The following is a 13,461-nucleotide window of genomic DNA, read 5'->3' as shown; positions in this document are numbered from 1 at the left end:
GTCACTTCGAAAAATAATACCGAAAACAAATAATAATAATAACAACAAAACAGTATGTATTTTGACGAGTATCATATTTTACGAAATCATAACCACAGACCGTTGAAACTACGACAAATGAGAGTTTGATTGGGTTTAGTAGCTAGATTAAAGAAATCCCCGAGCAAACCAGAGAATTAAGACTGAATAAATTATACACATACCTTTATTTGTTATTGTTGCACTGCGACTGACATACAGACAGCAACATTTACATACATACATATGGATGTACGATTGAAACGCTGATGTTACGCAGCTGTTTAAAGTCTAATCACAGCCAGCTCTTTTTTAAAATGTTTAAATAATAAAAAGAAGTAAAATGTGAAAACACACTTGATATGGTTGGCAAATATTAATTCGTTCTTTTCCTTTTGATTAATATTTTTGTTTTCTGCCGGTAATAACTCAATATACACGTGTATGTATGTCTATGAGTATGTATGTTTGTCTGCTTTTTTTTTCTATATGGGAGAGTGTTTATGTATTTTTCCAATTAAACAAACAAGAACAAATACGAAATCAGAATTATTAAAATTAGAATTAAGATTAAGAATTAAAAAAAAACGAGTATTGTGTATTGAAAATCGCATACGTTCATATTTGGAAACACAACTCATAATGATAACGCCGAAGAAGAATTGAAGAAACTGTAACACCAACAAGAACAACAATGATAACCCAACAGTTCTGGATGACTGTCCCGTACTAGTTATTTACTACGTTGACCACTAGTTACAGAAATAGCTACGAAACTAGCTATTAAAACATGTTCGTGTCCTAAGCATAGATTACAAAATATCTATGCTTATGACTACAAAAAGCACATACATACGTGTAGGGTTTTTAATTTCCCGACCTTTTTTGATTCCCGGGAATCGGTAAAATTTTTCTCTACATTCCCAGGTACCCGGCTATTCCCGAAATATATAATAATACTGCAAACTATGAATATTATAACTAAATTTTATATAAAAACTTATTGTTATAATCATTATATATAGAGCTTTGTATTAATTCAATTTGAGCTTAATTCACTAAAATCTTAATCCGTAGTTAAAAAATGTCAGCTTTTCATTTCATAATTCCATTCACAATATCTAATTCTTTAGCTTCCTTCTAAAGCTTCATTTAAATTGAATTAATTTTGAAGTTAATTAATAACAGAATTTATTCAAAACTTTGAATGATTAAATTTTTGTTGATTCAAATCTACTACAAATTGAGTTAAAATGTTTCAAAATGAATTGAAAAAAAAATTCTTAAGCCTTTTAGTAAAACGAATTATGATTTAACTGAATAGTTAAGAGATAAAATTTATGTTGATCTCGAAAATTTCCAAATTATTGGATTTAAAGGTGAATTTTTATAATACAACATCTGCAAAACACACTCATTATAAAGCTGTCATTGGTCAATCTTGGCATTGAAGATTATTCACCTTTATTTCTAGATCGTGCAGTTTTCCATATGCTTTTTTAAATGGTCATTCGAAAAACCCCAAATAAATAATATTAATAATAATAAGCGATCTATTATTGCCGAGATATAAACGATAAACTGTTTCCGAGAAATTTGTCCCGGGAATTCCCGGGATAAAAACCCTTCATACGTGTCAAATACATACCCTAAAATATATAAATTGGAGTCAGCCAAATGATCAGTCATTAGTAACAATTACTGTCCATAATGGATGGATGCATTGACCACTTGTAAAACAGCTGGGAACCCACTACACAACCAACAAAATCGATCTTCTTCTATACAATCACGTATGTACTCTAACTAACTACGCGTACGTATTGTTTTTTTTGTTTTTTTTTTGCCTTTTTATTTGTTGCATTTTATTGAATTGTATTTATAAAATGAATTTATTTTTATATTTATTTTCGTTAACGATAGTGTTTGTTGTAATTACAATAAACACTTATCAATGAGTTGTGTTGTGTTGTACGAGTACTCGTTTATACACATGTAGCTACATATGTAGATATTGATTGTTTGCTTTTATTTATTTGTTGTTTTTGCACAAAAAGGGAGGTTTCTTTGACGCCATTAAAAAAACTCCACCCATTTATCATCCTTCGGCTTATATACGATACATACTCGTTCAAATACTTACATATGTACATACATATGTATGTGTGTATGATTGTTATTGTATTTTTATTTGTATTGAAAATGTTTGGAAGGCTAAGAAAGCACTAAAACAAAACAAACAAATAAACCCTGACTTGGTAATTGAACCTACATTGAATGAATATCGTTCATACCAACAAACAATTCATGTACATACATACATACTGTATGTATGTATACGATGTAGTGTTGTATCTAGGAGTAAATGTGTTTGTGATCGATGATCTCTTAAACTCTTAATCTATTTTTTTTATTAAGCTTTGTCTTGTGTTTTCTACATGTTAAAATGAATCATTTGTTAGACTTGTATTTAAACGAGGAACTTTTTATTTAAATAAACTTTAATTATATACATACATATTTATTAATATTTACATATATACATACATATGTATATAATATATATTATATTTGTACATAAATCTATGTATACATACATACATATGTTCATAGTTATGTAGTACATACATGCAAATTTAAGTTTGTATAGAATATTAAGCCAATATTGAACCTTTCTTTATAAGCTAGCTTTTCCTCCAGCAATCAATTTCAGTGTACATATGTATAGGTATATCCAAATAATATTTAAAACGTTGTTAAATAACAAAAATTTACTAAAATACAAATTTTGTTTCCCATCATGATCAATAATTGTAGAAGGTAGAATCACTAGGGAGAGTTTTCAATATTTAGCCCTATAACGTCAAACTTTGAGTTTGATATTTTTTATATTTTTTCATATTTTCTTTTGTTTGACGTTACAAGAAATGTATAATTGAGAATTTATTTTTTACTGAGTGTACCATATATTGTTATATCATGGTTTCCCATAATATTTTTTGAGAACAAAAACTAAAGAATATATGTAACTAAAGGAAGTTCGTTTATAAAATTTCTTTGGACCCATCAAATGAATATAAACCTGTTATAGTGTAACCTAGTGTAATGTCCTTTCTACATAAAAGACCTGAATGTCCGATGAGTGTTTCTTTTAAAGCAAACCAGAAAATAAGCTTTTTGGCTGTTTGATCCTGTTTACCAATGCTACAGTTCGCCAGAAAAATTATAATGTAAAAAGCCCCCTAAGGAAAATCAGCGTATGTTTGTGAATTGGGCAATAGATTTTGTAGTGAATAGTACAAAATATACTGCCCATTTCAATAATTTTCAGATTGCTTTGTTTTTGTTTAAAAAAAAAAATATGTAGTTTGAAAAATAAAAACAATACAATATGAATTGGCTATCAGCTACAATCAGTTAGGCTTGTGAGAATCTTTGCACTTTTTAAACACATTTAGCACCTTTTTCGAATTTTTTAACAAATTTAGTTGTTTGTATTTTTTGAAATGTTATGGACAAATTTGCTGTTTGTTTTATAATATTATTGTTTATATAAAGAGATTTAAAAGTTTTTTCTTTAAATACTCTGTCTGCCATGATCGAATGTGTTTAGCAAAATTAATGACAATAATGAAAATGATATTGAAGTTGGAAATAAGTGTTTGTACTTTTCCAAATATTAACTTTTTTCATCATTATATAATTTTTTACAATTAAATTTTAAACACTTAAATAAAAAAAAAACATTTAATTATTTTAATAAGTGCAAACAATTTGTATATTATACATAAATTGAAAAATTGCATTTATAATTTAATTTTGAAAATTTTTTATTTTTTTTGGTAATTATTCGAACTTTTTTATATATATAATTTGAAAGTAAATTTTTTAATTAGGCTTAAGTTCATATTTAGAACTTGTGTTAATTTTTTCAATATTAATAATAAAGTTGGTGGAATGCACATGGAATAAAAATACCAACTTACAACATCTTTTTAAACACAATTCAATATTGCCCAGCATAAAATTATATGTCAAACAAGTAGTTTATACAGTGGTTCGATTTAGGTGAATCATGCGTGATTTTAACATTGGTGTCTCATTGGAGATCATGCGTTTATGCGATTATTTCACCGTAAATCTCTCTATTCGAATGAGTGTATAGAACCAATGCAAGTTCGATGAATCGAATACATTTTTTTTTTTCAATGATGAACAAATTGAAAAGAATATTTAATTTCATATATATTTCTAAATTCTACCCGAAAACACTTTATTCAGATTAAATTAAAGTGAAATATTAAAATTACCAAATTTATTTTGTTGTATTTATAATATACATACATACATAATCTGTATATATAGAAATGAAAACGTCCATGTATGAAATCGCATCACGTGAGAACGGCTTGAGCGATTTGGCTGATTTTTTACTATTCGATTTGAAATTTTCAGGAGATGGTTTGGAAAAATAAAAGATTTTAAAATTCCTGGTAAAACTCGGAAATATTAAGTTTTTAATATAATGCCTTCTTTCCACTTCTAATTTTTCTTAATAAGGGTAATTTTTAGGAGAAACTTGAAGAACTAACATTAGTAAATAGCTACCGAGCGGTGCCAGCTGTCAGCTAGTATGTATATTATATTATTGGATGGCAAAAATATAATGAACCGACCGCTGAATGTATACAAACATCTGTTATCAAGATTATTTTTGTTCTTTAAGTCTTTATATGCTAATTCTATATAATTGAACCGAAGAAACAATAACAAATTGTCAAACTGTTTCTTGTAACTAGTACTGGGCTTGACAATTTAAAATCAAAATCACTGGTGAACGAACTAGTTCCCAAACGTTTGCTACGAATGTGTGTATGCTGTGCAAAGCTTCTATTGAATTAGATTTGTGTTCATCATAATAATTTTCTTGCTTTTGAACACTAAGTAGAAATTTGTGACCGATTATGTCCTATAATAGGCTAGGTTATTGGTGATGAAATACAATAAATAAATAAAGTACATACATCTTTACTGGTAGGGAAGTCGATTTAACGATGTTCGTCTGCCCATATGTTAGACGAAATAGGTTTTTCGAAGCATCCAGATAACCTACGGAGATGTGGTATCAATATATCAGATCCATCTTAGTTTTTCATTATCCGTTTTTTAACACTAAATAATATAACTGGACACAAATTCATTTAACTGTAAATTTAACCCTCTAACCCGCAAGAGCGCCTCAAGGCATGCATTACAAAACACCAATTATCTCAAAAAGTAATCATATATTTTTTTTAAATTTAACTGTGACTAAAAGTCATTAACATTTCCCTCGTAGGTCGAAATGCATTCTGACTTTTAGTTTTTGTTCTGTCAGCTGTTTTGTGAGTGATGTCATAATTTTACCACGTTTTTTTACTAGTTCCAAATGTTTTTTACTAGTTCTTTTTCATTAGGTCTTCAATAAAATCGTATCATAATTGTTTTTTACACCTAAACCGGCAACAATGCCCTGAGGCACTCTTCACCTTTTTGCACCTGCTTCCTAAACTTAATTTGCCAATTAGTTTCTAATGGCTTTTCTGAGTTTATTGGGTCATAATTACCCTAAAAAAAATTATTCGATAACTTTTTTTTAGCTTTTTAAAATTTGCGGGTTAGAGGGTTAATATACACGTTCATACGTACATATGGAAATAAATGTAATTATTAACGTATTTCATATTTACAGTGGGGATTTAAGGCATGTTGTTAATACATACATATATTCTTAATAGCAATTTTTAATTTAAAAATACATATGTTCATATGTATGTATGAACCTATTTCAGTATAAGCTTGAGATTCATAAAATAATGTGCGAAAAAGCATACATTTACAGTATAAATAGGTACGCATATGCATATGTGTAAACATACATACATACATATGTACTATTTACTTAAGATTTATGTGAGTTTTAAATCAGCATTAGATGATAACTGTCAATAATAAAAATAATATTTAAAACTATTGTACAACGAAAACAATACGTGCATTCATACATAAGTAGCATGTAAAGTTCAACTACATATTAAAATAAATACGTACATACATACATAAATATTACTGTACAACATACATACATACATTCATACGAACATAGTAAAAATATAAAAATAATAATAATGTTTTGATAATGAAATGAGGCAGTTTAATGTCAGTGTTAAGGGAATAAAATAAACAATTTCATTCATTTCCGTCTAATCGTAAAATAATGTAGACAAATTGCAATTAAAATGCAAATTATGTGAGCATTCAAATATGTACATTAGACATGCCCCTAAAAACTAGATTTGCTTTGGATGGGCCTTATTTTGTTTACTGGTAGCTAAAACTAACTACTGCAAAATTTAAGTGGAATCGGTTAACTAGAATTGAATGTTGAAAAATTGGGTAAACAATGGTACTTTTTTGGGTATCTAAAAAAAAATCGCTATTTAAATAATATTTTCTAATAATTTGAAATAAATCGTATCATATCTTTCTAACAATGTATAAAACAATAATTTCGAATGAAAAATAACAAAGTTATACGAGTTTTCTCTGACCATATATTGAGCAAAAAGTACTAGTCTACTCATATTTTACTCGCATTTATGTGTAGAAAATAGTTGTTTACATAACTTTTGCATGCAAAACTGTGAGTAAATAATACAAAAATTTAGTTTTTCTTAAATATATGACTCGATATTCATGTTTAATAAATCTAATCCTTTATAGAGGATTAGTTTTATTTCAAATATTTTGAAAATTTTATTTAAATAGCGAATTTTTTTAAGATATCGAAATAAGTACCATTTTTTTTACCATATTTTACAACTTTCAAACGATTTCCGGCACGGGTTCTAGTTATCCGATTCCACTTAAATTTTGCAGTAGTTAGTTTTAGCTACTAAAGAACAAAATAAGACCCATGCAATGCAAATACATATATTGTTTAAGGACATGTCTAATGTACACATACATACAGTGTCTCTCATAAGTTTACGAATTTAGTTTAGTTAGCATTAACCTTATTATTTTATGATCTAAAAATAGTTACAAAAGGAATTTTTAAATTCTAGTAACAACATTTTATAGCTTTTTAATTATACCCTACATCATCATAGTGGGGTGGGTATAATGCGTTTGTGCAGATGTTTGTAACGCCCAAAAATATTAGTCTAACACCCACCTTAAAGTATACAGATCGACTTAGAATCACTTTCTGAGTAGATTAAACGATGTCCGTCCGTCTGGCTGGCTGGCTGGCTGTCCATGTAAACCTTGTGCGCAGAGTACAGGTCGCAATTTTGAAGATAGGGCCAAGACTATTGAAACTGGCTGAAATCGGTCCATTATTTCACCTAGCCCCCATACAAATGTCCTTCCGAAATTGGACTTTATCGGTCATAAATTTTTAATTTATTTGTGTATCTCCACAAATTGCTCTCCAAATAAGTTTTATATATAAAAAATTCATGTCACCAAATTTTGTCACGATCGGTCCATAATTAGTCATAACCCGCTTCCGAAAATCACTTTAACGTGCATAAATCGCTTAAAAATGTTGGTATACACACAAAATTCAACATAGTAAACTTTCATACAGACATAAATCACACGACTTAATTTCATGGTGATCGGTCCATAATTGGTCATAGCCCCCATATAAGGCCCACTTCAGAAAATCACTCGAAAATATAAATTATTGAAATTTTAAAAGAAAAATGTTTTTGCTCTTTTACTTAGTGTAGGGTATTATATGGTCGGGCTTGACCGACCATACTTTCTTACTAGTTTTTTTTACAAAATAGAAAAAGAATTAAATTAAACTGCCTTAAATCTTATACTATAAGAAACATCTATTGAATTGTTGATACGATAAGGTTGTCAAAGCTACTATCAACACGGCAGTAAAGGAAAATCATAGGGAAAACCCTACACAGACCAAGTCTATCCCCAAAAGTTAGTTTCAGAAAATTTTTTCGGTGCAAATGTATGGAATTTCATTTTCGGTGCCGATTACGGTGTATGCGGAAACGTAGCTTAAGCATTTTTACTGGAATTCAAGTTGAAAGCAACTGTAATTCAAGCCTTGAATTATAGTCAAGCAATTGAATTACAGTTGTTTTACACTTTATTTCAATAGTATTCTCCAGTAAAAAGGAAACATAAATTCAAGCCATATGTTTTTTGTTTGAAAAATAAATAAATTTTCAAATATTTTTCACGTTTATAAAGTATAATTACATTTGCATTCAAGTCAAATTCCAACAAATTGTTCAAGTGCTTGAATTTTTGGAGCTTTGATGCTAACTGGGTCAGCTCCAAAATTTTAAAAAGTATTATGGCGAGTATTACAAAAAAATGTTTGTGATGACACATTGCGAAGAGTACTAATGCCCGTAATTTCAATAAATAGATATCTATCAGTGCTTAGTTACTTACGGAGTAAAAATATTTGGTAATTTTTACCCGTAGATATTACCTAAAAGTTTCCTTTTAGGTAAATTTATCTACTGGGTAATAAATTGTACGTAATTGTTGAAATTACGGGCATAAGGATGAATATTTTGCACGGTGGAGTGCCCAGAAAAAAAATCGTATTTGGAAGCCTGTGTTTAAAACTTGAAATTTATGTTTAATGTCTTCATGTATAAAATCGCGTTTCTTTTCATAGTATAACAAAAAATTCGTATACGTGTACTTATGTGAGACACTGTATGTATGTTTTCCAATTCGCATTAAGGCCCTAGTAAAAAGATATTCTGTATGTGCTTTGAAATTTAGATGATTTTTTTTTTTTCAAATTGCACTTACTATGTACAAATACATATGTATATGTATATATTTAGATAATAGTAGTATGTACTACCATGTATTATTTATTCTCAATTTCTATTTTTATTTAAATTAATTACGAGCTGCTTAACTACATTAACTGTTAAATCATTGTTAAAAGGAAAATATAAAATCACCATTATGACGCAGATTAGAAAAAATTAATACGACGACATACATATCAATTTCTTAAATAAGCGTAGAATATGCAAATTAAAACGTAGTAGTTTCATCAAAATACAAACAAAATAAAACAACTAATGAAAACCTAAATATGCAGTACAGGTACAGGTTCAGATACATACGTTTACATACATATCTGTATGTATATATGTATGTATGTAATTACATATGGTCTTACACAATTTACAACGTAGTTAAGATACATATGTACATACGTATGTATGTATATGGATATTCATATGTATCAAATATTCGTTTTACTATTTCATAGTTTCAAGTCATTCAAATCTTTCAATAACCACTTTTCGATATTTTCTAAATAAGTTTGCATGCGGAGAACAAATTAAGCAAATTATTTGTTTTATAAATATGTAAGTGGTTTTTCACAAAACAGAAAAATTTGTTTTAATAGAGATTCATGTTTTGATTGTTAGATGTTTATTCATTCGACACCAAATATACAAGACAAGATTTTTACCGCATTCAGATAGATGTCTCTTTTTCTTTTAAACTGAATGATGCAATGTGAGAGTACTATTACATCCTTATTGAAACATACATATGTACATATATATGTACGTTCATAAGGAGATAAATAAACATATTAGGGTTCCTAATTACCCGAACTTTTTCCATTTCTGGGAAATATTAAATAAATCTCTTGATTCGCGGATATTCCGGGAAATTTTTCTATACAAAATTAAGCCTATAATCAGTGACAATCTTGAAATACCTTAACGAAATAATGCATAATTAGCGTTACATTTTAACCAGTTTGAATAGATAGAAAATATTGATATTTTTTAATATAAAGAGTGAGTCGAAAAAAACTTATACACTCTATTCCAGCCAAAACTTATCCTTGGTCCAACAAATTATTAATTTTGTTTATCTTTTCTAAATTATTCATTGTCAATTGTTATTTCGGTCAAAATAGACAGCGAAAAAAAGTATGGATTTCAAAAAAAAAAAATAGCAAAAGATTTGAAAGTTCATCGTCACACTGTTTCAAAAGCCATTAAAAGTATAAGGAAGAACTGAACATTAAAAGAAAACCTGGATCAGCAAGAAAAAAAATCTATCAGAAAAGCAGCTCGTAAAGCTAAATGCTCTGATTCTTTTGTGAGCAGAACCAAAGCTAATTGCTGGGTTGAAGTCGAAAAAGTTCAGAAAATTACAGATCGCAAAAGACAAAACCAACAAAATTCCCCAAGAAGTTTCTTAGCTGGCAAAGTCATTAGCAGTTGTGGCAAAATAAGCCAATTATTTGTGACATCAGCACGCTTTTAACATTCTTAAAACAGCACAGAGAGCCTTCATATTTCTGGCCCAATTTGGCATCATATTACTATGGAAAAAAGGCCCTTGAGTGGTATTCAAACAAAATTTCAATTTCGTACCACGGGAGGCAAATTCAACCAACTGTCCAGAACTTCGGCCTGTTGAAAGGTATTGTATAAGGTATTATATATCACGGGACGGGACTAGTTCGTTTAAAACAATTTACAAAAATTAAGCATCATGCCATGTAATTATTTCAATATTGAGTAATTTTTGTCTCAAGTTTTCTATAATAACATGAATATTGTGCAACTGAGTTTTAATTCGGTATTCATTATGCTTATCTGTTAATATGTGATACAATTTTAAATTTCAAAACCAATGCGGCACAAGTTAAGATTGACAGAATGTGTTTTTACAATTGGTCAATTCACAAGGTCTCTTATCAGTCATATTGCCATAATGTCCTAATATTTCAATACTCGGCTTAACCGACTCTTAGGCGTTCGGCGCAGGTCTCTGCTGGTTGGTTACGACAACACAATAAACATAGCATAAAGAGTAGTATTATTTTAGGACGTTTTTTGCTTTAAATGCAATAACAACATTTTTAAAACATTGTAAAATATTAGGACATTATGACAATATGACTACTCTAGGAGTAATGCCCGTAATTTCAACAAATAGATATCTACGATGTAAAATACCAAGCAAATAAATTTACCTAAAAGGTAACTTGACATTAATTTCAAATCGGGTAAAAATTACCAAATATTTTTACTCCATAATTAAGCACTCACTGATAGATATATATTTATTGAAATTAAGAGCATTAAAGTCGGATACAAATTTATTGGAGTGTGTGTATAAATCTAAATAAATATTCATAATCTTTGGAAGATTAAAATTTCAATACTTTCTCAAAATTCACCATTACTCGTACTTCTTCATATTTTTTTTATAAACGGAATAGTCCACCGTCTGTCTGGTTATCACATTCTAAATACCGTGTTAGAAAAATTGGGCAGACTTTGAACACATTTGTGTACAAATTTTATACATTTATTTATTAATTTTTTTATTTATTTAGTTATTTAGTCACCTAATTATTGTTTTATTATTTCGTTTAGTCACGCCTATGTTTTTTTTTCTTTTTCACTGACATAATTTCTAGACGAACAAAGTCCACAACCAATGTTTATAACGTTCTATTTGGCCATAATCTACTATATACATATATGTATTACCACGGATCAATCTTAGAATCCGAATTCAAATAAGTCTTTTCAATGTGTTGTTAAAAAAATAATTCGATAAGATTAAGAATAGCGTAACGGAAATATATATATAAATATACATATATACATATGTATGTATGTATGTATATGATATAAAGTTTGCACATGTACATTAGTCTGGTCCAATTAAAAGAAGTTCACAAGGCTATTAAATCATTTTATATAGTATGTATAGCTATAGGTTCTGTGGAAAATGTTATACGTTTAGAAATGTTTTGAAATCTTAATAACACATTGATACAAAAGTGAAAGAAAAAAATATGCTGGGGTTCTCATGTAACAATTCGGTTTTATTGGAGTCCAGAGAGTACGGAAATAGTTATAGTTTTTCTCGATCACTTCTTTAGTACTTCGATTAGTATTTGCGAACTCTATGGAATCTAATAAAGCAAAATTGTTACATGAGAACCCCTGCATATAGTGTAATTTTATGCTCGAAATTTGAGAAAACAATTAGATGAATATCTGTCATAATTTAACCGTAACTTCAATTTGAATTCTGAGGATTTAAGAAAAACGCAATAATTTATTTAATATAACAATCAAAATAATATAACCTAGATCAGATACACATATGTATAAATTAAACATTTTACGAAAAATGTGAATGTTTGAAATTTCCCATAAAAACAACGAAATTTTATGTCTGATTTTAATGAAACATTAGAAAAATACATTTCCTGAGGTCTGAAGATAAAATTAAATTCCAAAATAAAACGCTGACTGAATTGTTTGAATTATTAATTTTAGAACATTTCATTATGTTTATTAGTCGATAAGGCTAATTTCTATCATCATCATTTCTGATCTCTGGCTTTTTAATTTTGGAAATTGTAGGTTTTTTTTTGCGAATCCATTTTATTTTGTTAAAAGTCATGTGTTTTACTGCACTAATAGGTGTTAATGGACTTATAAGGTAATTCAGTTTTAATTATTAAATAACTTTGCATGTATTATAAGTACGCGTGTTTGACACACTATTAAACAGTTTTATTTTGCAGTATAGTTAGTACTGATTAATTGTTATCAATGAACTAAGTATGTATGTACCTCCATATAATTTAAAAGGGTTATAAATACTAATCTAATTTAAAAAAAAAATTGTAGTATTTTTTTTATTTTATGCCCGTTTATTCACCTAACTCCCACTATCACGATGATGAAACAAAAACTTGTGCTGGATATCAGAGAATGTAATCATTTTCAATTGAATTGGCCACATTAAACAGAAAACTTTGTTACCAAGCAGCTAACTATTTAATTCGAAAATTTTAAATTTACTATGCTTCCTACATATCGTTACCTTAATATAGAAAGGCCATGACTCGTGTTTTTTTTAAGTCGAGATTTTTTGGCTAAATGTGATATATGAGTGGACGGACCCATTTTCGAAATAAACGAAAATCTGGGCTTACAAAAAAAAAAACACGAGTTAGGGCGTTTCTATGTTAAGGTAACGATATACATATACCTATTCATTGGTTGATATCGTCGATGAGCCAGCAAGTATTACGAACTTTCCAGAAGATCAAAACTCATATGAAAGCTATGTAAAAATTCATATTCATATTTGGGAATAGTTAATGGACAATCAATAGGGCCAGCGACTTCACCCTTCTGATATATTCACATATGTATGTCTATATGTATATTATTGTAGGGAAATGTAAAGAGTAAAGACATGTTTCGTTTTGTAAAAACTGTCACTCTATAAATACAACTCAATTTGCTATTAATACTTTATTTTAATTTTTGTTTTCATTTACAGTATTATCTTTCCTAGACTGATTCTGCCAGTCATATGGGGTCATAGAAA

This window comes from Calliphora vicina, chromosome 5, assembly GCF_958450345.1.
Source record: "Calliphora vicina chromosome 5, idCalVici1.1, whole genome shotgun sequence".
In the NCBI taxonomy this organism is placed as follows: domain Eukaryota; kingdom Metazoa; phylum Arthropoda; class Insecta; order Diptera; family Calliphoridae; genus Calliphora; species Calliphora vicina.
The sequence above is the reverse complement of the archived record's forward strand: the minus strand, read 5'-3'. Positions refer to the sequence as shown.